We start from the raw sequence: 26,290 nt of genomic DNA, 5'->3' as shown, positions 1-26,290 counted from the left end.
ACAGAATCACAGAATCACAAGGTTGGAAAGGACCCACTGGATCATCGAGTCCAACCATTCCTAGCACTCCCTAAACCATGTCCCTCAGCACTTCATCCACCCGTTCCTTAAACACCTCCAGGGAAGGCGACTCGACCACCTCCCTGGGCAACCTGTTCCAGTACCCAATGACTCTTACTGTGAAGAATTTTTTTCTGATATCCAACCTGAACCTCCCCTGATGGAGCTTCAGGCCATTCCCTCTTGTCCTGTCCCCTGTCACTTGGGAGAAGAGGCCAGCTCCCTCCTCTCCACAACCTCCTTTCAGGTAGTTGTAGAGAGTAATAAGGTGTCCCCTCAGCCTCCTCTTCTCCAGGCTAAACAACCCCAGCTCTCTCAGCCGCTCCTCAGACGACTTGTTCTCCAGCCCCTTCACCAGCTTTGTTGCTCTTCTCTGGACACGCTCCAGAGCCTCAACATCCTTCTTGTGGTGAGGGGCCCAGAACTGAACACAGTATTCGAGGTGCGGTCTCACCAGTGCTGAGTACAGAGGGAGAATGAGAATCTAAAAGAAGCTGGAGTAAACTTGTGCCTTTACCTGTTATGGCAAACAACACTGTCTTGTTCACTACATGGGGAGAAAGGGAGCTGCAGTCAAGACTCCTTCAGTGTCTATATGCACACACAGACATGCACACACATGTATCTATATATACGTTCGACACACCCACAGCCTGCCACCCCATTGAGCAGGGAGGATGGGGGAAGGGAGCGCTGATCTCTGTATCAGATCCTGGGATCCATCAGATCCCAGAATGCAGAAGCCTGGGTAAGCTGGGTAGCGCACTGCTACCAGATAATGACAGTGACCTTTCTAATGTATTGAAAATTCAGCCAGAAAGGTGACAAAGTAGATTTTGGGAGGAAAGAAAAGATCACAATAATAATAGTTCCAAAGCACTGTACTTATTTTAGACATTCTTACAGCATGTTTCCATAGGAACTGGAATGCAAAGGAGCACACTGCAGCAGTGTTCACAAATGTTGTGTGGGTTAGTGGCTTGTAAAGGATCAGTTAAGGCCACCATGACCATTCTGACAGTGCCAGGCACTTGCTGCCTTTGCTGCACAACAGGATCTTAGCTATAACGTTTTGCGAAATCTAGGAAAAGAATCATTTTTCCCTTCTTTTTCCCTCCTATCCTGCAGGCATGGCTGGTTTTGCATCCACACATAGCTGCAGTGCTAAGCACTGCCCACCCAGAACTCCTATATGGCATGAAGGCACCAGTGTTTAACTCTGGTATTTCACAAACCACATGGAAGTGCAAACAAAGCAGGTTTCTTTGGCTGCTGGGGAGATGGTGTGGGAGTCACACATGGGACTGGCTTTTGTATCCAGCTTTGGCACCTACCTGGTAAGTGACCTTGTAGAAGTCACGCCAGGTAAGATCTGCTCCATCTGTCAGTTGCCTGAAACGCATCTAGTCCAGCTCAGCAGGTAAGCACTTCCCTGGCCAACAAGGACAGCGTCTACCCTGCCAAAGACAGTTACCCCACAGACAGATTTCTTGTCCCCAAAGCACCCACACAGCTACTCCTGTCTATACTCAGTTTGTCACGTACACATATTAAGCACTTCACCCACACCTCAAGCTGCCACATGGCAATTGATTATTTTCTTCACTGGAAATTGTCCAATATAATGTGAGGTCTATGCTGCAGCTCACCAGAGCAGCATTTAACTGCATGAAGGGTGTATTGTATGTCTCGGAGCAAGGGATGGGCATGTGGATACTTCTGGTAACCCTCCTGCTGGTCACTGGAAGGCTGCAGATGATGTGGTGAGCCAGACCTAGCATGTTGTCACCCTTAACTCCTTCAGCATCAGCTGCCTGAGTAAGATGTCCTCAAAACTAACAAGGGTTTTGTCTCAGAGGGAAATAAAAGACAAGCATTTGAAGCAAAGAGATTCAGCCTATTTGATACCAGGGACTGAGTAGATACCTTGGGCCAAGTAGAATTAAGCTATTTAACTGTGTAGACATGACATACTGAAAGGGAACAAAACACCTCCAGAATATGATGAACTGGACACTTCTCCCTTCAATGTGGCAGGAGTCTGAGTGATCAGTTTACCTTTCAGATGGCAAAAATAAGACAAAATTACTCCAACGTCTTGTGCTGTCATTCTTGAATCAGTGCAATGGTGTAGTGGCAGCAAGTTTGTAAAGGGCTTTCTCATCAGTTCATGACAACTTGACAACAATCAGTTCCTGCTTAAGTTACCTATACTTAGGGATGGAATAAAAAATAGTACTCTATTACTTACAGCTTTTAAAAACCCTTAATATCCATATATATTGAAACCTTCCCAACTCATCCCAAGTAAAGGTAGATTATTTCCAACAATACAGGGTAAAATGCACTATTCCTTGGATCTGCCAGGTTTAACGTCATTTTCCAGCAGAAAACTAAGCCAAATAGCTGAGAACTCTGTTCCTGACTAGTTGCATCATACAGACCATAGCTGACAGGGGAAAACAACCTCAGCCCAACTGCTTCATCTGGACAGGAGCCAACTACAAATACCTTTATAGAGTTGTGGAAGTGCTGAAAACAATGTTTAAAGTTAAATTTTGTAAATAAATAGTTGACTACAGCGTAGAAGTACTTTACAAACACAAGTACAACAAGTACTTTAGAAACAGTATATTAATTTACATTTTTAGCTACACCACATATTGCAATGTTTCTTGCTTATCAAAACTTCAAATAGGTATTGCTATACGTATCCATATGTAAACTACAGATTTGACAAGCAAATTTCGATACAGGATGTCTGAATCCAAGTCTGATTTCAAATGGTACAATGACAGTTTCAGTCAGTGGAAGGACAGAAAAAAATATCCAGGGAGACTGGACAGCCTCACACTGAAAAATAGTTTCGTTACCAAAAAAATAAAAACCAAATTCTGTCTTTAGAACCTGATTATTTAAGAAAAGAAAATTCTGATTATTTGATCTCTTTTCCCAGGTATCCCATCGAGTAATTGTGGGCAAGGTGCCTTCAAATTGTGTCCCATTACATTTACACCTCTTATTTTGAGACTCGGAAGCACTATATAACAAGTATCCATTATCTATGCTTCATTGCCTCTGAAGTTATACCCTGAAGTGGCAGAAGACACACTCTAACTCCAGTTTTCCAATCTGAATGAAATTTACTGGCTTAAATCAGTGCTGTAACAGAAACTCAAAAGCAGTGTGTACATCTGTGTGTGTCTGCACAACTCCAGATGCAAACACTGAGATTCCCAGCTGGGAACAAAGTCATAAACCAGGGTGAGCTGTAGTAAACACAAATGCAGTCTACTTCACAGCCCAAATTAAACAAAACACATACATAGCACATAGACTGCATACAGTATATAGATGTCAGGATTTCTGATACTCTATTTTTTACATTGAATAACTCCATCTATAATAAAGAGCAAAGTCCTGTATTGGACAAGCGAACTGCTGTGAACTCACCCAAGCACTCAGCTTTCAGTTCTGGGTTCCCTTGCAAGCAAGTCAGATATAGGTCTTCTCTGTCGCATCCAGACTTCAGCTGTTATTACTTGAGGCCACATTTCACTTCAAGAAATCATCGCTTTCAAAGAGAGCACTGATGCACAGGGCAGCCAGCAAGCCCAGCAAGAGCCAAGGTGCAGGACCTCCCTAGAGGCTAAGAATGAGCAGGAACCTGCCGACTTTACCATCCACTCCTGAAAGCATTTCTTCAACTTAGCTTTCCCACCATAAATTTTTGATGCAGGGAAACAATTAAAAAAAAAAAAAAAAAAAAAAAAAAGGCAATCCAGTTATTAATCCTCCAGGCTGGAGAGAAAGAAGGAAGCTGCCACAGCAGTGCCTGTTTTGAATGCTTGGCAGGTACACAGGCACAAGGGGGATGATGCTATAGATAAGCACAGACAGAAATAGCTAGAAGGATGAGCTGGCTCAGGGTGGCGGTGGTGAAAGGCAGCAATCTCCCTCCTCCTTCACCAAAACTAGCAGCTGACCCGCAGACCCACCAAGCGTGCTGCCAGAAGGACCTTCAAGCTCTGAACCTCACGCTGGAAATATCCTTCTCACACGGATCCCCTTCTCCAGCTCGGGTGGATGCTTTGAGGACTGCATCTTCTCAGCCTGCTTCTGGCTCAGGGCACAAAACCTGCTCGCTGCCTGTCGTGGGTTTTGGTGCTGTTCCCAGAATCCTGCCAGGAAGCAGTTTGCTCACAGATGCCCCTGCACTGGCAGGAAAATCCAGCAATTATGGCTCAGAAAACACTGCTGAAGTACCGACCTGAAGTGTCTGGGCAGGCACCTCGCCTCTCCCCCTCAAGCAGCCTCACGCAGCTTCCCTACTGCTTTTTAACAGCCTGCAAGGAGACAAGCAGAGAGCTGTCACCTCTCACTTATGCAACTTAGCTGCAAAAATACAAAATAGCTAAATGTAAGTCTTTTGCCCAGCTGCCACCATTTAATAAACCTTTGTCATCACTCCCCACTCCTCCTCTATAGCAACAAAGTTTAACTTCTAAAATTGGAAGACAGTCTCACCTGGCTGTACCTGCACAGGGAAACAAGAAGGGTTAAAAATCCTTCTTTTAAATCTGCTTGAGCAGGAACAATTAGCCAGCACCTCCTCTATTCTGCGCAATGTCAGCCCCCAGGAACCAAGGTCTATGGCTGTCAGTTCAATGGGATAATCCTGAGAAACCCACCAGCTTAGATGGAGTTGAGATGGGCAAAGACCTGCTGAGCTCACCTGCAGGTGGCAGTCTGGGAAGGGAAGAAATTCTATGCAAACCTCAGAAAAAAAGTGGGGGAAAAAGAGATGGAGGGAAGTAAAGAAAGGGGAGAGGCATGAGCATCACTGCTGTGGTTTCAGTGAGGAGGAGCAAAGGTGGTGAGGGGTGACAATGTGTGCACCAGAAAAGAGACTGACCACAGAAGACCAGGGCTGGGGCATAAACAAGTAAAATTAAGCAATAAAGCAGAATTCATGAGAGAGGCAGGCAGCCAGGGATGTAGGAACACAACAGAAGGAAGGAACAAGTGTGGGAAAAAAGAGCTGTTAAAAGAAAAGGAGGAAGAGTGATCTGAGACACAAATAAAAAATTCCGTGCTCAGAAAAACACTGAAAAAAAAAAAAGAAGATAAAAAGTAAAATCACAAACCAGCCTCATTTTAGATTATTTTATTAATCTCCTGACACCGAAAATGTCATGGTCTGATATGTCCTAATTCCCTCACTGTTTGCTTCCCTGTAACTGCTCCAGAACTGCTCCTGTGGTATGTTACCTCACCCGCTGAGCCATGCTTATATGGCCAGGATGAGGCAGGGAATATTCCCGAGAGTAAGGGGACAAGAGGCCACTAGCACAGAGTGGGCAGCAGGGTAGAGAGGAGCCATGCCACCACACCATTCTTCACCTCCCACATCAACACTACATTGACCTTAGGGAGAGGCACCTACAGACTTAGGATCAAGTATAGTACTGTATTATAGAAGAGCAGCTTTCTTGACCACTGGCTCCAGCGCTGCTTACCCAGGTTGCTTGAGAAAACTTCATCGACTACATTCATCTCATTAAAGTAAACATACCCAGGTAGCTTCCCACATTCCAAGACAGGACTGCGTGCAAGCTGCCTAATGGGGACACCTCCCTAACTCCCAAAGCAAGCCTGGGAAGCTGGCAGGAGAAAGCTGGATGGCAGAGGCCAAATTCAGGCCAGGGACTGCTCCAGCAGTTCCCTCATGCAGGCAGACAGCCTCTCCCCAGGGGCCAGCAATGCTCTTTGCTAACAGACACAAACCTGTGGCTTACTGTAATACTGTAGTTGTTCAGACAAAACCTACTTTTTTTTTTTCATTCCCCTTCATTTCTCTTGGCTACTCTGGAAAAATCAGTAAAAATAGTACATTTGTCATGTTAGGAAAACCCACGAATTTAAAATAAATGGCTTTTGAGATAGGGATGAAAAATAAAAACCTTAGGTTCAGAAAGATAAAATATAGAGTGACAGCAGAGATAAAGGGAAACTTAGATTTGATGTGAACAATTGCAACAGCAATGGCTACCTTTAAACAGTTTATACCCAGAAACAGTTTTCAGGCATATATATTTGCTGTTTTGCAGGAAATAGAGAATTATTTTTCTAAAAATGACTGCTCATTTTCCTGATTATGTTGTCTTGTTAGACAAGAACCAATGTTACATGACAGTACTTGGGTGGTAGCACAAGAGCAACCCACTGCAGATTAAATTAAAGCTTTTGAAACTCATTAAACAAAGCATATGCAGACCATTTTTTGTGGTTTAACCCAGCAGGCAGGTAAACTTCACACAGCCATTTGTACACTCCTCCCTTCAGTGAGATGGGGGAAAGAATTTGGAAAAAAAGGTAAAACTTGCGGATTGAGATAAAGACAGTTCAACAGGACAAAAAAAGGAAGGGAAAATAATGAAAGCAATAACAATAAAAGAATATACAAAACAAGTGATGCACAGTGCAGTTGCTCACCACCTGCTAACTGATGCCCAGCCAGCCCCCGAGCTGTGGTCACCACTCCCAGCCAACTCCCCCCAGTTTATGTGCTGAGCATAATGTCATGCAGTATGAAATATTCCTTTGGCCAATCTGGGTCAACTGTTCCAGATGTGTCCCCTCCCAGCTTCTTGTACACCCCCAATCTCCTCGCTGGCAGGGCAGTGCGAGAAGCTGAAGAGTCCTTGACTCTGCGAGCGCTGCTCAGCAACAACTAGAACAGCGTGTTATCAATATCATTGTCATCCTAAATCCAAATCACAGCACTATACCAGCTACTAGGAAGAAAATTAACTCTATCCCAGTAGAAACCAGGACACTATTAAATTTAAAAGTATTTGAAAGATTTAGTGTCTAAACTGTCCCTTTTTAAAATATTCATCTCAGCTAGGGTCACCTCCTTGCAAATCAATGCAGAATTGTTTTGAAAAGCAGGTACATGTGCGACCAGAAGCCAGGTGAGACATTTTTTTGGCAGTTCATTGAAAATCATTGTTTTGTATAAAGCAGTTGATGATTTCAGACCTTTATTTGTGTGTGTTTTGCACTGCTTTCACAACAAGGTGAACAGTTACCACATTTTCTTTGTCAAAGGAGAGAACACAGTTGCAGTATTTATGGTTTGACGTTTATCGTCTATATGACGGGCAAGAAAACAAGAACAGCAACAGATGGACTTCTTTTAATTGAATATAAGTTATTATGAGCTATTTATGGTTTAAAAACACCAAAAAGCAAACACAGTATGCCTCTCTGCTACATAATACTTCATCTGAGATTTAACATCTGAATTTGTTGAAGTAAAATTGAACTGCAGATCAATTTAAGAAAGCTGTTTAATAGAATATACTGTCCTGGTTTTGCTTTGCAAAATTGTACAATGAATTATCTTTGCAAAGAGTTCTTAAGTATCTGTTTTATCCTTTTAATAGGACTTCGTTGCTGACTACTTTAACAGCCAAAAACATTCCTTGGACATCTGTGATCTTCCTCACCATCAACCCAACTCTAAAAAAACCTGTCTTAAGCTCTTTATTCTACTAGGAATAAACAATTTTAATAACTAACTGGGGATTCTCTTTGTAGGCAACAATACACATACAGCTTATTTGCCAGTAGAGTTTTGATGCAAGGGATGCTCTTCCGCCTTGGACTATCATGAACTTCTGTCTCGCACAAAGACCACTGAGTCACCAAAAGAGAGGACATCCAATTTTCCTCTAGGAAATAAATACCAACTCCTCATACAACAACAAAATATACAAAACTCATTTTGACCAAACCAGAGAAAGGATATTTCTGAGAACCGTGACAAAACATGAACACCATGAACCCAAGCTGTTCACCAGAACAGAAGCAACAGCACTAGAAATACAAATCTGAAATGCTTTCTTCATCTGCCAAGAACTTGTGTGTCACCAATACCAAGTTCTACATTTTAAAGGCTGTTTTTTAATCACAGCTTCTAGGAAGCCATCATCACAGATTTGCTTCAGAAATAACTGTATTTTATCTAAATAGACTTGCATATTTAACCATGTTTTGTCTAATACGAAAGCACCCAAATAATACAGTTATTGTGTACCACAAACCACATGCAACAAGCTAAAATCACTATCAGAATCAGTTTTCCTCTGATATCAATATATATGGCTCCCACTACAGAATAACTGTCTGGAAGGTGCATCGCTGTTGCCTATATTGTATTTCAACTTTCAATAGCAGAGCAGGTTGGTTGACTTTCGTATTTATTTTTTTAAGTGATTTTGGTGTTTGTAGAGTCTGGTACATTTAAGTCCTAAGAGATTAAAGTCCTCCCTGAGCTAGAAAATTGTAAAAGAAGATGGCTTCAGCCACTGTGAGGTCTAGAACTCTTCAGTTTCTGAATGTAAACTCATTTCTCGCTTTTCTGAGGAAGCTGCCACCTAGGTTTAACTTACTGTCTGCCATTTAATGTATTCAGATGCTCTTTGTTCAGCTTTCTATAAAGGCAGTTCAAGGTATTTTACACCAGTTGCCCACTTGGATCAGACACAAAGCCCATCTGACCTTTCATCCCATCTCTAATAGCACTATGAACCAAATACTTCAAAGGATGATATAAGAGTAATGCAGAGGGTATAAAAGGAATAAATACTCCTTTCATCTCAGATCCAGCCATTAAAGACTGAATGAGCTCTTAAGAGTAAGATTTTATTACCCTATAGGTATGTCCTAAGTAATTACAGTTTATATACATATTGTGTCTCTTTTCTAGCATCCTGGCCAGTTTGAATCAACTTCGAGAGAAGAGTTGAGTTCCCATAAGTTTTTTGAAAGCCACTGACCAGACTGAGGAGTGAAAGCCCTGTAAAGAAAGGCTGAGAGAAGGCTGTAAAGTAATATATAACTTCATATGACAACAGGAAGCCTTGATGGGAAATAATTCTTCCATAATGATGGGAAAGCAGCAACTGAAATAAGTATGTTATAAAACTCCAAGGAATTCATCTCTTCGTCAAAGTTTCTCTCCTATGGTGACTGCCTGTCACCTAGTAAGGTGTAGGTGTGACTGATGCTTCCCTAGCAACTACAGCATCGCTAAGGGCTTTCCTGAATGCAGCTTTTGATGCATAAGAATTTAGTGTAACTCAGTTAAAAAGTGAACTAACCATGAGACACAAGCCAAATGGAAACCAAGTTTTCCATTACTTATTCTGCTAGTTTTGCAATCACTAGAAAAGTTCTGAAGTCCTGAAACCAACAAAATTATCATCTGTTTTTAATTCTACTAACTTTTTATGTACATTGCTTCACATAAGTGTTACAGCTGATGAATGCTACAGTTCTATTTGTTATGATAAAGGGGTTTATTTTTATTCCTGAATCAATTTGGATTTGTCAATATTGACTATTAGAGAATGTCTCGTTTTAGCATTAGAAAGCAGGGAGAAGAGGAGCACCCACAAGTTCTCTAAACAAGTATTCTAAATTTTACTGAACACAGTGGAAGTGTGTTCAGTCCGGTTAGTTCAGAAACAGTTTATTCTTCCTACCCTTATACCAATACTCCTATTTGGACATGATAGCACATGCTGTATATAAGAATAGCCTTGTAAATACTGGTAACTCTGCATAAGTACTCTTTATTTTCACAAGTATGGAACTTCTTGTTCTAGCTCTAGCTTTAGGGATCAATAATTCAAACAGTAAACAGGGAAACAGAAGCATAGAGATGTCCACTGACCTGGCAAAAGGTCATGAATCATATCAGCAACAGATCTCTGATGAGAACCAAAGCTTCTGAACACAGAAAGAGATGCTTCAGCAACTAATGTCCTTCTCTCTATCTACCTCACATTATCAGTTCTGTGGATACTGAAAACCAAAATGTCCTTCAACAAAAACAACTTCAGTTCATTTATATCGCTATTGAAGATTAAATTACTCCCGGCAGCACAGAGCTATTTTCTCCTGAAGGACTGGTTTTCCAATTCTAATACTAGTATTTGATGCACGTACGTGGCTACTTACCAAGCTACTTGTATCGAAGGAACTATTCTAGCACCTGGATTCAACCTCCAGTCATGCTTGGTATCAATTAAATATTTCCAGATGCCTGAGCAGAGACAGTCATAAAGAGTACCCATGCAATTAATGAGTGCCATGCATTCTTTTCAGAGAACATGAAAATGGGTCAGCACCACTTTAGGGTGTGCACGTGATCCTGCCCTGGGGAAAAGTATAAAAGGTGATGTTTTGAGATGCCTTCCACCTCTCCTCTTCTGCATCTACCACACACACCACTGAGACAAAGCCTATGTTGAACGGTATCTGTTTCTAACTTACTGCAGACCATTTCACCTTCCTCTTTGAAAGCTTCTGTTGGGTCCCTGGATTTTACTTCTTTCTCATCCCTCCAAGTTTCATTTCTGCCTACCCATTCCTTCATCTCCTTCCAGTCTTCCCACCTAATTATCCTTCTTAGTCTGTTTTCTCTAACCTCAGCTTCATGCCTTCCCTTCTATATTTCTGCTTAATTTCAAACCATGCTTGCAGTCACACTGTACTGACGGTCTCATTAAATTATGTATGAAAACAAGTGATAAGTACCATTCTAAGACACAGATGAAACTGCCAAGGATTCTCTTGCACAATTAGGTTAAATCAGCTATGATAGACCTTCAACAATGCTAATAGACTTCATTTTACTCACTGCACCTACTGTGGCTTAACATCATGCCCAAAGACACTCTGACACTAACAGTTAACCAGTGCAAGTGGTTCAGTTCTGTGTTATTCAGCTTTAGTGAGCCAGATATTTTTAATGTTATTTCTACACAATTCCTAGCAGCCAGGGCCTGTGTAATTATGTGTGTCATTCAGAGCACCCTCCTGCAATCAGCAGAGCCCGGCCACGGCAGCAGCCAGTCTGCTAAATGATCAGTTTGGAGCAAGAATAAAGGGCTGAAGCTGTGTACATAAGAAGCATTCATGTAGCTGGGGAGGGAGGCATTAGTCATTATGCTAACAGAATATCCTGACTACAGAAAGGACTATAGTATACACAGATCAAGGCTCTGCTTATCACTGATATCAAATAAGAGGATTACACATTGCATGTAATCAGAGACGTTTTCATCTTCACTCTTCTTCATATCCCAAGCAATTTTCCTTGGCCTTTCAGAAAAGAGTACTCAAGATCAACTCTTAGAATATAAAAGTTAATAAGCAGCAGAAATGGCTGAGTTTTGCTAGATCTGTGGGAAGCTGACTCCTCAGCAGAAAAAAAAGCATCTTTTCTGACCTCTAAAGATGGAATATCTGCTCATAGAGCAAATATTCTTTTACAGCAACAACCTAAGGTGGCATACACTCTTCTACCTTCCTTTGATGATGAATTGCATACATTTGATTGCTCTCACAGGAGAAATATAGGCTTTTCCATTATTGACTATGGGGTCAGAGAAAGGAAATGGTGTCTGGAAGAGGGCCTGCAGACTAATCAGTAAGGCCTAGCTTTTGCATGAGGAATGGAGACTGACCACCTTCTTTAGTGAGAAGTAGCTGTTTACAGGTTTTGGTAGTTAAAGGCAAAGAATTATCTCTCCCTTGCTCTGTCCTCTCATAGGGATGTAGCTACTTTCCTGCAATAAAAACAACATGTCAGCTTAGAAGGATGAGTGTGGTGCACTTCAGGAGGTGCTTAGGAAGTGGATCCTCCTCGTAGCATCTCAAATCATGTGTAAGCAACCACATATTCTGCAAAGGGCAGCTCCAGCTGCAAGGGACGGTGCATTTTTTTCCAGAATTAGTGCAATTAATTCTTCCCTTGGAAGATCACAGAATCACAGAATCACAAGGTTGGAAAGGACCCATTGGATCATCGAGTCCAACCATTCCTAGCACTCCCTAAACCATGTCCCTCAGCACTTCATCCACCCGTTCCTTAAACACCTCCAGGGAAGGCGACTCTACTACCTCCCTGGGCAGCCTGTTCCAGTACCCAATGACTCTTACTGTGAAGAATTTTTTTCTGATATCCAACCTGAACCTCCCCTGATGGAGCTTCAGGCCATTCCCTCTTGTCCTGTCCCCTGTCACTTGGGAGAAGAGGCCAGCTCCCTCCTCTCCACAACCTCCTTTCAGGTAGTTGTAGAGAGTAATAAGGTCTCCCCTCAGCCTCCTCTTCTCCAGGCTAAACAACCCCAGCTCTCTCAGCCGCTCCTCATAAGACTTGTTCTCCAGCCCCTTCACCAGCTTTGTTGCTCTTCTCTGGACACGCTCCAGAGCCTCAACATCCTTCTTGTGGTGAGGGGCCCAGAACTGAACACAGGATTCGAGGTGCGGTCTCACCAGTGCCGAGTACAGAGGGAGAATAACCTCCCTGGACCTGCTGGTGACCCCATTTCTGATACAAGCCAAGATGCCGTTGGCCTTCTTGGCCACCTGGGCACACTGCTGGCTCATGTTCAGTCGGCTGTCAACCAGCACCCCCAGGTCCTTCTCTTCCGTGCAGCTCTCCAGCCATTCTTCCTCCAGTCTGTAGCGCTGCATAGGGTTGTTGTGCCCCAAGTGCAGGACTCGGCATTTGGCCTTGTTAAACCTCATCCCATTGGTCTCGGCCCAGCAGTCCAGCCTGTACAGATCCCTTTGCAGAGCCTCCCTACCCTCCAGCAGGTCGACACTTCCTCCCAGCTTGGTGTCATCTGCAAACTTGCTGAGGGTGCACTCAATGCCTTCATCCAGGTCATTGATAAAGACATTGAACAGAGCTGGACCCAGTACTGAGCCCTGAGGAACTCCACTTGTGACTGGCCTCCAGCTGGAGTTAACTCCATTGACCACCAGTCTCTGGGCCCGGCCATCCAACCAGTTTTCAACCCAGAAGAGTGTGCGCCTGTCCAGTCCAGAGGCTGACAGTTTCTGAAGCAGTGGCAATGGCAGTTTTCATAATTCCAGCAGCTAAAAACTCTACTCCAAGAATATCTGTAAGCTAACTGGATTGTTGCAGTAGCACTACCCTTTCTTTCTTTTGAACCTCATGAGGATCACCAAGACCAAATGCGAAGTCCTACACCTGGTTCAGGACAATCTGTGGTTACAATACAGGATGGGGAATGATGTGGTTGAGAGCAGCCCTGCAGAGAAGGACCTGGAGGTGCTGATTGATGGAACCTTGACAGGAGCCAGCAATGCACTCTCACAGACCAGAAAGCCAACCAAACCTGGGCTGTATCTAAAGAAGCGTGGTCAGAAGGGTGAGGGAAAGGATTCTGCCCCTCTACTCCGCTCTTGTGAGACCTCATCTGGAGTATTGTGTCCAGTTCTGGAATCCTCAACATAAGAAGGATATGAAACTGTTGGAATGGGTCAAGAGAAGGGCCACAAAGATGATCAGAAGGCTGGAGCACCTCTGATACGAGGACAGGATGAGAGAGTTGGAGTTGTTCAGCCTGGAGAAGAGAAGGCTCCAGGGAGACCTTAGAGCAGCCTTCCGGTACCAGAAGGGGGCCTACAAGATAGATGTGGAGAGACTTTTTACAAAGGCATGTAGTGATAGGACTAGGGGGAGTGGCTATAAATTGGAGAGGGGCAGATTTAGACTAGACATTAGGAAGAAATTCTTCATGACAAGGGTGGTGAGGCACTGGCACAGGTTGCCCAGGGAAGCTGTGGATGCCCCATCCCTGGGGGTATTCAAGGCCAGGCTGGATGGAGGCTTGAGCAGCCTGGTCTAGTGGGACATGTCCCTGCCCATGGAGGGAAGAGAAGGGTGGGAGGTGTGTGTGAAACCAGATGATCTTCAAGGTCCCTTCCAGCCCAAACCATTCTATGATTCTATTTCAATGCAGTTTGCAGTACTCTAACCTAGCAACTTAAAGCAAAATCCAAACTCCTTTAACAACATTTACAAAAAGGAAATAAAATTTGGTGTACTATGTAACATAGTCTGTAGGTTTTTGTAGTCCTGAAGGCATACATTATGTTCCGGACACAATAAACCAACGAAAACTCAACAGTCTCAACCCACTGAAACAGAATTTTAATGGAACTTCTAAATAAGTAAAGACTGTATCCCAAATAAATTCATGCTGCCTTTTGAAGTCAAGAAGCAAAAGGAAAGGGGAAAAAAAAAAGGAAAAATAAATCTCTGAAGCAGCGACTGCAAGACCTGAGAACCACTTTTGTTCTCACTGATGCAGACAGGACAATCTGATGGAGACATGATACCCATGATAACACTTTCAGAGAAAGGAAAAGTCTGGTGCTGGCAGGATGTCTAACAACCAGCTCTAAGCATGCAAGATAGATAGGGAGAGCCCACAAACCCTGGCAGAGCCAGAAGAGCAGTCAGAGTCTTAGAACTGATTAGTGAAGCCAATGAGCCTCTTGACAAGTACCACTTCAGATGAATGTCATTATTATCACTATTTTGATTTTAAACCCTTCTTTAGCCATCACACATTAAAACATACTATTTGAAACTGTCAAATAAATGACCCTGTCCTGGTAAATCAGGTGTCCATAACTGAATGCTATACAACTCAGACATAACATCGTAGTAAGTTGCTGGAGCTGTCTCAGAGCAAAGTGAGAGAAGACATTCAAGCCCCAAGCAGCTTTCTTGCTTATTCATGACCAATATTCTGTTGTGATAGACTTAATCATCAAAGTCCAAAATGCTGAAGTCAGTCTATAGAGTACACTTATTAAATCATTCATCTTAGATAGGAGATTAGTTATTACCAGGAAAGGCTTATGTCAAAGGGCAGGAATCTGAATTTTCTAACACCCTTGCTAGTCATTTTCTTCAGAATTAGGAAAAAAAAAAAAGATTAGAACTGATTCATCACTATTGATCAAGCACAAAACTTATTACACAGCAAAACTATTTTTACCAGCAACCCTACACAGCTTCACCAGTCAACAACCACTAAAGGTATAAGCAATGAAGTGTAACTCAAACAAAAACATGCTTTGGGAGGCATAGACAAGTCACTGATGAGCGAGGCATCAAACTGTCCAAGTACCAGGTGAAGATCTGAAGGGCTTTCAAGGATAAGCACTTTCTAGTGTCTTGGCCATGGAGGAGAGGCAGCAGAGGAGGTTGGCACAGTAGGTGAGCAGCAGGGAAGACCAGCCAGGAGAGAGGGGTACACAGGTGTGACAGGAAAGCATTTCATCACCAGTAGACCACTGAAGACCTACGGGATGTTACAAGAAAAGTGACATGATTTCATATAGGATGATACGCAAGTGAAGTCCTGCTGTGGAATTGGGCAGCCAGTAGTCAGCTGTGTCCTCTGCACAGAAAAATGTGCAGAGAAAAGGAGTAGAATATCTATTTTAGCTAGTCATTCATGGAGAGGAACCAGAGATGGGCTAAGATGCAGAATGGCACGGCAAGAGATCAGATAGGTCAGGGTCTTCAAAAGAGCTGACCCAGTAGTAGTAACTGGAACTGTAAATGGTGGTCAAACCAGGTCAGTCCCAGTCAGAAACAAAAAGAAACAGACACTGCCCTCAGGAATGGAGAGGATGGATTTATAAACTATAGCTGGGCAAAAACTTCAGCATGATTCCAAATAAAATGTTTTTCATGCTTAGTGCAGTGTCAAGAGCAGCATCATACATCTGAGAGCATTCAACGTTTTTCAAGTAAAAAAAGCTGAAAAAGTTGAAGAAAATGTGGCAAGTATGGCAAAGTTTGAAGAGAGCCATTGATGGTGGTAAAAAAAAACAGCAGAGTAATTTTTCTGAAAGCTCTTTCCTTATTCCTTTCTTCTTTCTTTACCAGAAGTTTAGCTTTCCCTCTCCCTTTTGCCTCTATCCAGAACTGCATGGCTCTCATACCACCTAAGACAATTTCAGGTCAGTAGAGCAACATTGAAATTTTCTCCTAACTGAACCAAAACATTATTTTCAAGGCATATCAGTATGAAACTATACATGTTCCATTCTAGTTTGTGTCCTGTTCTCCTCTCATGAGGAGATGAGCCTTTTGGGAACATGACATTTCCCAACCCTCAACATAGTCTTCCCTTTTGCCCAAGCAAAGAGGCAAAGGGAATAAAAAAATCAAGATATCCGGAAGATGTTACTGATAGTAAAATAACTGAAGAGATGGATAAGGCAGTCAGGCCAGGAATTTACAGGAGAGGGGAAAGGAACGGATAACTTGAGGGAGACCAGGAGAGAGACTTATGAAAGAAAAACCTGATTGCTGACTCTTGGGGTGCAGGAGATGATGACAAGGTGGTGACAGTCAGCAACTATTTTCAGTCATTATATCGCCAAGTTTATTCTCAATCATTTATACAATACAGGAAAAAAAAATATGTTGTGGAAAGAAATGCTTCACATTTGGGATCAAGTTCGGTATGGGAAGACAGTTGAAGCTGTTTTACTTACTCCACCAAACTTCCCTCTACCTCTCTGCCACCACTTGCAATATGAGCAAAGTAATCCCTTTCATATCCTTCAAAGTTTCATCTTCACTGAACATTATCAGTAGTCCCCAGAGTTCTAATTTATATCCTATTACAGTACTACATGAGAATTAAATTAGCAGATGCCAAGCCAATTGCCCAGGAAATTTTTGCAAAGTAGTCTTTGAACTTTAGTACAAGTGGAACATGTATTCACAGCAATGCCAGAATAATGTAGGTTTCTTTAAAAACCGTGGCAGGTTCATTATTTTATATGTTCTGTTCAAATCTAGAAGTAGCATAGATCCCTAAGTATATGAAATATCCATATTACCCTTATGAGTGAAAAGTGAGAAAAATATACATTATGAAGCAAGCTGTACACCTATACCCAGGTTTCCTCAGTTCAGAAAATTCCTAAGTGGCAAATATCTAACAAACATATCCTTCAGGAGGATTTGGGAGAAAGATTGATTTTTTTTTCTTCACTTTTAAAGAAAGGCTCTTTGTATACGCTTGATCTTTTCTCATATTGAGGAGTACAACAACTGTTTACCTTTCTTCTGCTTTCTATGGAACCAGCATGCAAAGCATACATTTGACTCCATAGAAACAGCATTTTAAATGTAAGTAAAATTAATAAACCCCTGAAATGTACAGGAGCCAATTCTTAAGCAGCATTAGGGGTAGTCAGAAAAAGAAGAATGTTCTTGCAGATCAGAAAAGGGAGGACAAACTCCAAGCTTCCTGTAGTTATTTTTTCAATGGCTTATTATGTTGGTGAAGACCTCTCCTTCCTTCCTTAAGAGTTTAATTCACTTAAGCAAAACGCAGCCTGAATTTTTCCTTCAGAGATGTCTTTATATGTGATAATTATTCATATGAGGAGTAATATTTGGGTGAAAAAAGGCTTACAATAAAATTAAATCTGGTAAGCTTTTCTTTTTCAGAGAGTCAAAATTAATAGGAAGGGTTGTATCTCAGTATTCACGGATACAGTACGAATACAGCAATACATTGCAGAGGGGAAAAAAATTAACCCTTGAGAGAGAAGATGATCAATGCTGAGGGTTTTTTTCTGGGAGACATTTTTGCTAGTGCAGTGATGGATTCCAACAGAGAAACACAGACAAATCTGTAACTGCAGCTCAAATGTAAACTGATGAGATTTGACAAGGATTACTTGAATGCTAGAAGAAATATAAATACCAGGCTACAATCTCATTTACTTCCATCAGGAAAAATAACAGAGCCTATATTTATTTACTTGTAAGAGTGATTAAAACAAATACAAGAAATTTAACATTGAAAAACCCTGGAATTCAAAAATTATGAGTCATTCCTCCAAAACCTCATCATTAAAAATAAATTGCAATGTATTTCTTTGTCAACAGTTACTTCAACCTTTAAGGGCAGTTGCATTACTTTTTCTAGCTTTCTTTCCCTTTAGACTGTAGGGATTAGAAAAAGTTAATAAACATACCTATAAATAACATGTGTGCAAATCAGGCATTAAAAAAATCATGAAATATAAGGAGACCCACAGGAAAAATTAGGAGGATTGCAATGAATATTATTAAAATCCACCAGAAAAAGAAAAAGTGAGGGAGACTGTTTCAAACTTGGTCCTCACAGCATGCACAAATCATAGGAAGCTCTCCATGAACACAGACTACATGAAAACGAGCTATTTTGGGAAGAACTGAATCTTCAGACCTGGGGATCCACTGCTACTATATCCCAACCCCAGCAGAGCAACCCCAGCAGAGCTGCCCTGTCCCCACCTTTCTCATATGATAAAGAAACCAAGACACAATGCCAGCAACAGGGCCCTAGTAGACCCCAAACTCCTTGAATTGGACAAGGAAGGATCACCCTCCAGCCTGCTCCAGATGCGCAGCTCAGCAGCCAGAGGTACAGGAAAGAGAGAACAGGGATACATGCAGAGAAAAGTCCAAGAAAGTCTGCAGAGCCCTATAAACACCAGTACTGGATTTTTTATAGATGAAGTACTCCATCATTCAGACCAGCCAATGGTAAGGATGCTCAAGTCTCAGTGTTAGTAACTCACTTGTGGCAATTACAGATGTGAATGAGATACAGAATTGTCTTGAAAATGCACACCCTAGCACATAACACTCAATTTATTCATTCTCCAGAATTATCACAACTTCAAAGCCCTAAGTGGAAATACATGTATGACCAAGATCAATAGCGCTGCGTTTTATATATCAGAACTCTCCAGCTCCATGGTTACTACTTCAGCATATATGGAAGGATTAGCAGGATATAAAGGGATCAGATTCACCTCAATGTGTTAAGACATCAGAAAAAATCAAACAGGCAGGTCTTTGACTCCAAATAACTTCAGAGGCTAAGATGAAAACTGCACAGGTTATCTGCCATAGCACCATCTGAGCAGTATTAATGCTTACTTTAAAGCATTAGATCATCTGCCTTGTCTTTTAACAGTTTTAATGCCAAACACAAACCCAGAAGGCAAAAGAGTTAATACTATTACTGGTAGCAGTCACCTGGCAAAGGGCTGAAAAGTCTTCTGACTTTTTGGAGTGTCCTTGTCAAGTTACTCATCAGTTCAAGATTTTTCATTATCTAATACTAAATTGGAATTCGTACTTGTCAAAATATGAAAGCTTCAAAGGGGCAGGATACTGCTTTGGTACAGACTGTCCACTCCAGGCTACCTTCCTGGCTCTCTGGCTGCCGCAGCCCATTCATAAAGTGGTGGTTACTAGCTCTCCATCTGAAGAGAAGCTTTAGGAATTGAGAAAAGGAGGGCTCCTTTCAGCTGGAAAATCTGGCATCCGTTTGCAGCCAGCCCCTACCTTGCTGTATGTGGAATAATCCAAAAGTCAGTTCCCACTGAGAAATCATCTTCATTCCTAAAAAAAAACATTTTCTCTTTGATCCACTTAAGATGTAATCCACTTAATTGTAATTCCCACTCCAGTTTTTCCAGGAGTGCACGCTCTAGCACCGCTAGGCAAAGAAAAACTGTCATTAATTAAGGTAAGTCTCCTTTAACCAGTCCGGCAACATGCCAGCATGGTCTGAGGGACCATTTACACCAGGGATCACTCTCAGTAGTAGCACGGACAAGAGCAAATCGGATCTGGCCCCCCTCACGCCCATCAACACAGTTTCACATCACTATCCCAGAAAGTTTTAGCACTTCTAACATACCTTCTTGCTGACCGCATATGCCCACAACACATACACTCAATTTCACGCTATGAAAAGTAGTCTGTTGCTCACCTTATTTCACAAGCTTTGAAAGGGCAAAAATGCACACAGAGTAATAACGATGTTATACAGGGCACTGTATGGGGCCCAGAAGAGTCCTCAAGCTGAGTGCTGCGTAGTGCTCTACTTCTCAGCGCAGAGCATGATGCACCAAGCAGCGCAAGCCAGTCACTCCCTGCCATATATCTGGCTCACATTCAGCAGTGTAGATACAGTCTAACGAGGTCTGATGAGCCTCCCCACATGTACAAGTATCAAGGTAATTCTGAGACTTCACAAGATTTTGCTTCACTTCAATACCCTTTGGGAGCTTACAGATGTGATGGTAAAAGAACAGATGAACCTACGATCATATTTAAAGTGAAACACAGAAACTGCACCATTGCAACTTATACTGGACAAGAATAAAATATAGGTAAGTCATGGAGGCATCAATGTGAATCTGACTATTTCTTCTTACTGTATATAATTTAAAATTCCATTAAAACCAAAAAGTCATACTTTCTCTTATAAAGAATTCAGAAATTCTTCTCAAAAACTAAACTTGATAGGGCTCTCAAATACATTTATTTGTAGCCCAACATGTGATCGTAAAACTTGGAGTCATCCCCTTCTCGATAATTAGAGTCAAGAATAAACAGAAAATGAGTGTTCCATTTTTGCAGTAGCTGCCTTTGGACTCCTCTGGGGCTGTATATGGTGCCGGTTAAGAGAATTTCTGATCAGACGGGCAATTTTGTCTGATAGCCACCCAATCTCAGAAGACCTGAGATTGGTACTGAAGTACTGTGGATGCTCTAGTATGTGTACAAGTGCAATAGACATTGTATGCGTGGTATGCTGGAGTACATTACTTTTTTGTGTATTTTTTTCCTCTTTGAGACAGTAAGTTATATAAGCAGCAGTTTTGATGATCCAGGCAGGCAGCTAGAAAGAAGAGACCTCAATTGCTTTCTTTTTAAAATGCATACTTGTAAATTAAGAAGCATTTCAAGATTAGGCATCTGTCCAATTCTTTTTATCATTTAGTATATTATGCTAATGAGAATGCTGTTTCTTTAATTATCATTTGCAGGAAAATTGCATTCAGTCCCTTGATCTTTCTTAAAACCATCTCTATACTTGATTTCCCCCATAGGCTTTTAATCACACTGCTTCAGTGTGGAACTCTGTATTTGAGAAAAACTCTTCTCAAAACTGGTTCACTGAGAAAGTTTAAATTGTCTCTCTCATTTGAGCTATATCCCCTATGACTTGGTAGGCTATAAGACTCAAAACTAATACTAGCTTATGCACTGAATGCAGTCTAATGCTGGAACCTATTAGATTGCATATGTAACAGATACTAAATGCCAGGACTTAGAATCACAGAATCGTTTAGGTCGTAAAAGATCATTGAGTCCAACTCTTAACCTAGCACTGACAAACCACCATTTTAATCATGTCCCTAAGCACCATGCCTACAAGTCTTTTAAATACCTTAAGGAATGGTGACTCGATCACTTCCCCGAGCATTGTTCCAATGCTTGACAATTTAACTTGTTATACAGAGGCAGAAAGACAGCTGAAAAGAGCTATAAAATAATACTGTCCTGTGATACTACAGTAGAATTCAGTAAATTATATTTTAAAAGCACTTCTAAAACACACATTATCAGCTGTTAACTTTATTATGCAAAATCACCCATATATGATGTTCACGGGCATTTGTTATTAGTCCGATGGATCGACTCATTTAGTTTCAGTGTGGATTTTTGGTTGTCCTGACAGAGGTTCCTGCAACTGAAGCTCTGGCTGGGTGGGAGCCCAAGCCCCACCATAACCTTGCACTGCCAAAACACAGTAAAGCTTGCCTGCATGGGCACCAGGTCAGGAGCCCCATTTCTCCATCCGCCACCCTGGAAGGGGTTCCACTGGGGGAGGCGGGAGGACTTGCCATGGCACCTCTCACCACTGGGTTGAGCATGGGAGGCTGCACTGGTCCCAAAACTAACCTACCCCACCACATGCTTAATCATGGTGCCAAACAAGAACCATCTCCAATGGGTGTACTCTTCTTTGGAGATGCAGACAGAGCTGTATAAGCTTGACTTCTCTTCTGAAGGGAGGAAAACTCCATCTTCTGAGTAATTTCTGGAAGAGAACTGGCTTTAGCCTCCAAGTCAGGCTCAGGACTCTCCTGACATTCAGAGGAGAGGTTATCAGCATTTCTTGGTTTAAGCAGCAGCCCCTTTTGAATGAGCTCCTTGATGTTTGCTTCACTGCAACCACAAAACTGTTGATGCTTACCAAGTTGGGGTCTCATGCAAGTTGACCTGCACACAGAGCATTGATAGGGACGCTGGGCACAAGTAGCACTCTCCTAGCCCACTACAGAAAGGAAGGAGAAGGAAGACTTTTTTGTACATTTTAGAACACACACTGCAAATAACTAAACACAGTGTATACTCTGGTTATGGTATAGACATTCATGGCTTAACTGTTGTATATATTTCACGATCTGCTTTTATTCTACAGTGATACCGAAATAAATACTGGATTTTGTTAAAGCTAACACTCAAATTGCACCAACATCTTGAAGCAAAGTATTTACAAACAAATATTCTGACATCTCATTTATCTGTTTTGCCATAAAATTGGCTTATACATGATTAATTATGAAAAATAAGCACAGCATGCTTTCATGCTGTTTTACTTTGAAATCAAGGTCACACTTTGTTTTGCAATTCAGGAGAACAGTATGAATAATATAATTAACATATCAGAAGATTCTTTGCAAGTAACTTTATTTAAGCAGGTTAAACCAGGAGCTTATGAAGTTGTTGTTATTCTGTCACCGCAGACAGATCATTTCTTAGTCCTTGTTTATATCCTTCATTTTATTTGACTAATCCTTCATAGTGAAAGGATTCTTAGAGTAGTATCCCTTATAGTAAGACACACAACGCTGAATGAAAACAATGTACTTTTCCCAAAGCATTTACAAGCTGATTCCTGCTCTGGGGACTTGATTCCGCCAGGGATGCTGCTCCTTAGAAACAATTCAGTAATGGTGTTGTTATTAAAGGGAAAACAGTAACTTAGAGTTATAAGAATCAGAATCATTTATGTTGAAGAAGATCTTTAACATCATTGAATCCAACTGTAAACCAAGTACTGGCTAAACCGTGTCCCTAAGCACTACATCTACACATCTCTTAAATACCTCCTGAGATGGTCACTCAATCACTTCCCTGGACAGCCTGTTCCAGTGCTTGATAACCCCTTGTGGTGAAGAAATTTTTCCTAATATCCAATCTAACCCTCCCCTGGGACAACTTGGGGCCATTTCCTCTCATTTTATTCTTGTTACCCGAGAGAAGATACTAGCATCTGCCTCACCACAATCTCCTTTCAGGCAGCTGTAGACAGCAATAAGGTCTCCCTTGAGCCTCCTTTTTTCCAGGCTAAGCAGCCCCAGTTCCCTCAACCACTCCTCGTAAGACTTGTGCCCCAGACACTTCACCAGCTTCGTTGCCCTTCTCTGGACACAGTCCAGCAGCTCAATGTATTTCTTGTACTGAGATGCCTAAAACTGAACACGCTATTCAGGATGCGATCTCACCAGTGCCAGGTATGACTTCTATAATGCACCTGAATACATCCAGTAAAACATTCTGCAGGTTCTCTACCCAAGATACTCAGCTGCTCATACACTTTTGTGCTAAGCACTGTGTGATACTGAGAGATGTGGGTCTCAGGTATTTGAATGTAACCATCTTATGCGAACCATCTTCTGCCCACGCAGCTCCTTACAAACACTCACAAAGGGTAGACGTGCGACTCACTTGTGCTGACAGAGCAAGGCCACATGTTGACAAGACTCTTGCTTCAAACAGTGAGAAGCCAATTTCTACATGCACGTTGTTTTATCCAGGTAAATTTTATTAGCGATCTGAGTAACAACTATTTGTTAAGACTATACTTCTAAGACTTTCACAAAGCATAAGAGAAAATATATCAACTTTTGACCTCAGCTGCTGTCCTTTCCCTCTGCCTCAGCTGCTGTTCAGAGCCAGCCCCAAAGCCTATCGCAGCATGAGCTCCATCTCATGAAGTTTACCTTGTCTGTCCTCTCCTACCCTTGCACAGCAGCCTAGCAGCAACTGCATGCTTGCAAAAGGCCATATGGACCGGGAGCTGCCAACCGCCGAGGTCTGACTGACAAATAAGAGTATCCCTGTGTCAACACAAATTGTCAAAAAACGTATGATTCATGTATTGCAGAGCTAGAAATAGAAAACAATGCTTTTGCTGTATTGCTGATATTTGAATAGCTTTCTTTAAAAGGGCAATTTGTTCCTCTGAAAGCTTGCTTACAACACCAATGACTGGGGCTCAATTTCAATAGAAATTAGAACTGCCTTTTTCAAAAGGAAATTCAATTCTATTAAAGGTTAAGAATGTAACAGACAAAAACACAATATAAAAAAATCAACACTAAAAAGCACTGTATTTATTTAAGAGAAACAGGGTGTGCAGAAGAGAAACACATGGATGCAGCAGGTGCAAAAAAAAGACCCAGAATCTGGAGAACTAGTAAATGACAAGCCGGGACAGAGGCTGAGGTCTGCCAGAAATCCATCAAATGAGGTGAGGGAACAGAATGAGGCACTCCTCAAGCACATATCCTTGAAGTTATGAAAATATTGTCACATTGAATCTTATTCTAGAAGATTATCTGTCCTGGAAGAACCACTTCATTAGTAAGACTTTGGAAAGTTTGCAAGTCCTAGTTCATGGCTTAGTACAAAAAAGCAGTGAAATCAACTCTAGCTAATGTTATATTGTGCTCCTACTGGATACCAGTGAACCATTAAACTAGAAAATAATAATACACTACAGGCAAAGGGCAATGCTTTAATTTCTTCAGCAACTGGAAAACAAAGGGTAATCTTAACCAACATCTAATCTATTTGTTTGGATATTTTAGAAAGACAATTTCTCAAACTGTAAAACAAATTATGAACAAAACTGAGCAGGAGAAATAGTCACAGAGTAAAATAAAGGGATGCTAAGGGATGTTTTATTAAAAAAAAAAAAAAGTCACTGTGCTACAGCCATGAAAGGAAGCTTTTTTGATTGAAGAATCTTGGCTAAGGAGAATAACAGCAGTAGCAGAGACACCTGTAAAACAAACCCACAATACATAACAGATGGGAAAAAAGACAGTGATAGCAATGAATACAAATTAACATTGCAGAAATGCAAGCAAATTATGGAAGAAAAAGAACATTAAACACTATGGTGAGGTTTATGACAATAGGACCTCCTCCCTATATGGAACAAGAATAACTGAATGCTGACTACTACTTATACTTTGTGTTCAGAAGGATGCAAGATGCTACATTCACATCTTACAGTGATAATGACATACCTCCCATGCCATCCATAACTGAAAAGAGCTTTAAATAGTCCCTCAGCTAAAATCCGGCATTCAAGAGCAGAGGGCAGGTGAATCAGTAACTTTTGATTCAGTGACAGATTTTAAGAAGCCTAAGAATGCTAGAAGTTCCTAGTGACTGGGAAGAGTTAATACTGAAGCAGTATTTAAAAGGCTTAATTAGGACAACCTAAGCATCTATCGAACACTTAGACTGGCATCAGTAGTAAGCAACAGCAGGGAAAGGTTACCACGGGACACAATCAATAAGGCATTGAAAGCCAGTAGCATAATTATCACCAATCAACACAGCTGTACGGAAAATAGGCCTGGTCATGTAAATCTGATAATTTGTATGCAGTTACATCATCATTTGATACTGGTAGTGTGCTGACAGAACATATTTCTCGTCCTAATTTCACACTGTACAGCAATTTAAAGTCATGATATACATGAAATCCTGAGTTAAAAGATTCACCATACTACATCACTACAGTTAATAGTAAATTAATTTTAAAAGTGGATAATCAAATGGATAGCTAAATGGAGAATCATCATCCAAATAACAGATTCCTTGTCAGACCAGCAGGAAAAAAAAATACAACATTTGGAACCTGGAAAGAGCTACAGACTGCTTCAAAAGGCAAGGCTCATTTTTTATTAGAACAATTTACCTGTGACATGGTAGATTCATTATTACTGGCACCCTTTAAGTCAAGACTTTGGTGTCTTTCAGGAAGATACAGTAAATAAAAGTTAAAGGACTACTACTGATATAGCTGACCTGCACTGAGCAGGCAGTAAGAATAGATATTCATATGGTCCCCTCTGGTCTTTAAATTTATAAGCCTAGGAAACAATGACCCAGACATTATTAATCCCTCTGGAATTTAATGCAATAAGTGAATCATGTCTAATCCATCTGATACAGTATAAAGTATCTTGAGTATTTCCATGGGATTTCAACTGTAATCCAGTGTTAAATTACTGGATGATTGTTAAAATATTATCAAGTTGCCTCCCTGAATTTCTGATTTTTAGCTGAAAGCAGCAAAAAATCTATCCCTCTTTGAAGCACTTTGTTAACTATTTGCTTAAACACAGAAGCATTGTA

General features: G+C 41.4%; 1 protein-coding gene across 6 annotated transcripts in view; it reads right to left on the bottom strand.

Annotated features, from left to right (window-relative positions):
• MTUS2 (microtubule associated scaffold protein 2) overlaps positions 1-26,290 on the bottom strand; it is a 317,361-nt gene that overhangs the window by 278,512 nt on the left and 12,559 nt on the right. For 2 of the 6 annotated variants that reach the window (XM_054057323.1, XM_054057314.1), the window contains exon 1: positions 3,514-4,306. The exons of the other annotated variants lie outside the window; for them this stretch is intronic. The gene's annotated coding sequence lies outside the window, so the exon portion shown is untranslated. Of the gene's footprint in view, positions 1-3,513; positions 4,307-26,290 lie in introns of those variants that run through there. 6 annotated transcript variants of the gene reach the window in all.

Source organism: Cuculus canorus, chromosome 1, assembly GCF_017976375.1.
Source record: "Cuculus canorus isolate bCucCan1 chromosome 1, bCucCan1.pri, whole genome shotgun sequence".
NCBI lineage: Eukaryota > Metazoa > Chordata > Aves > Cuculiformes > Cuculidae > Cuculus > Cuculus canorus.
This window is presented reverse-complemented; position numbering and strand designations above follow the sequence as displayed.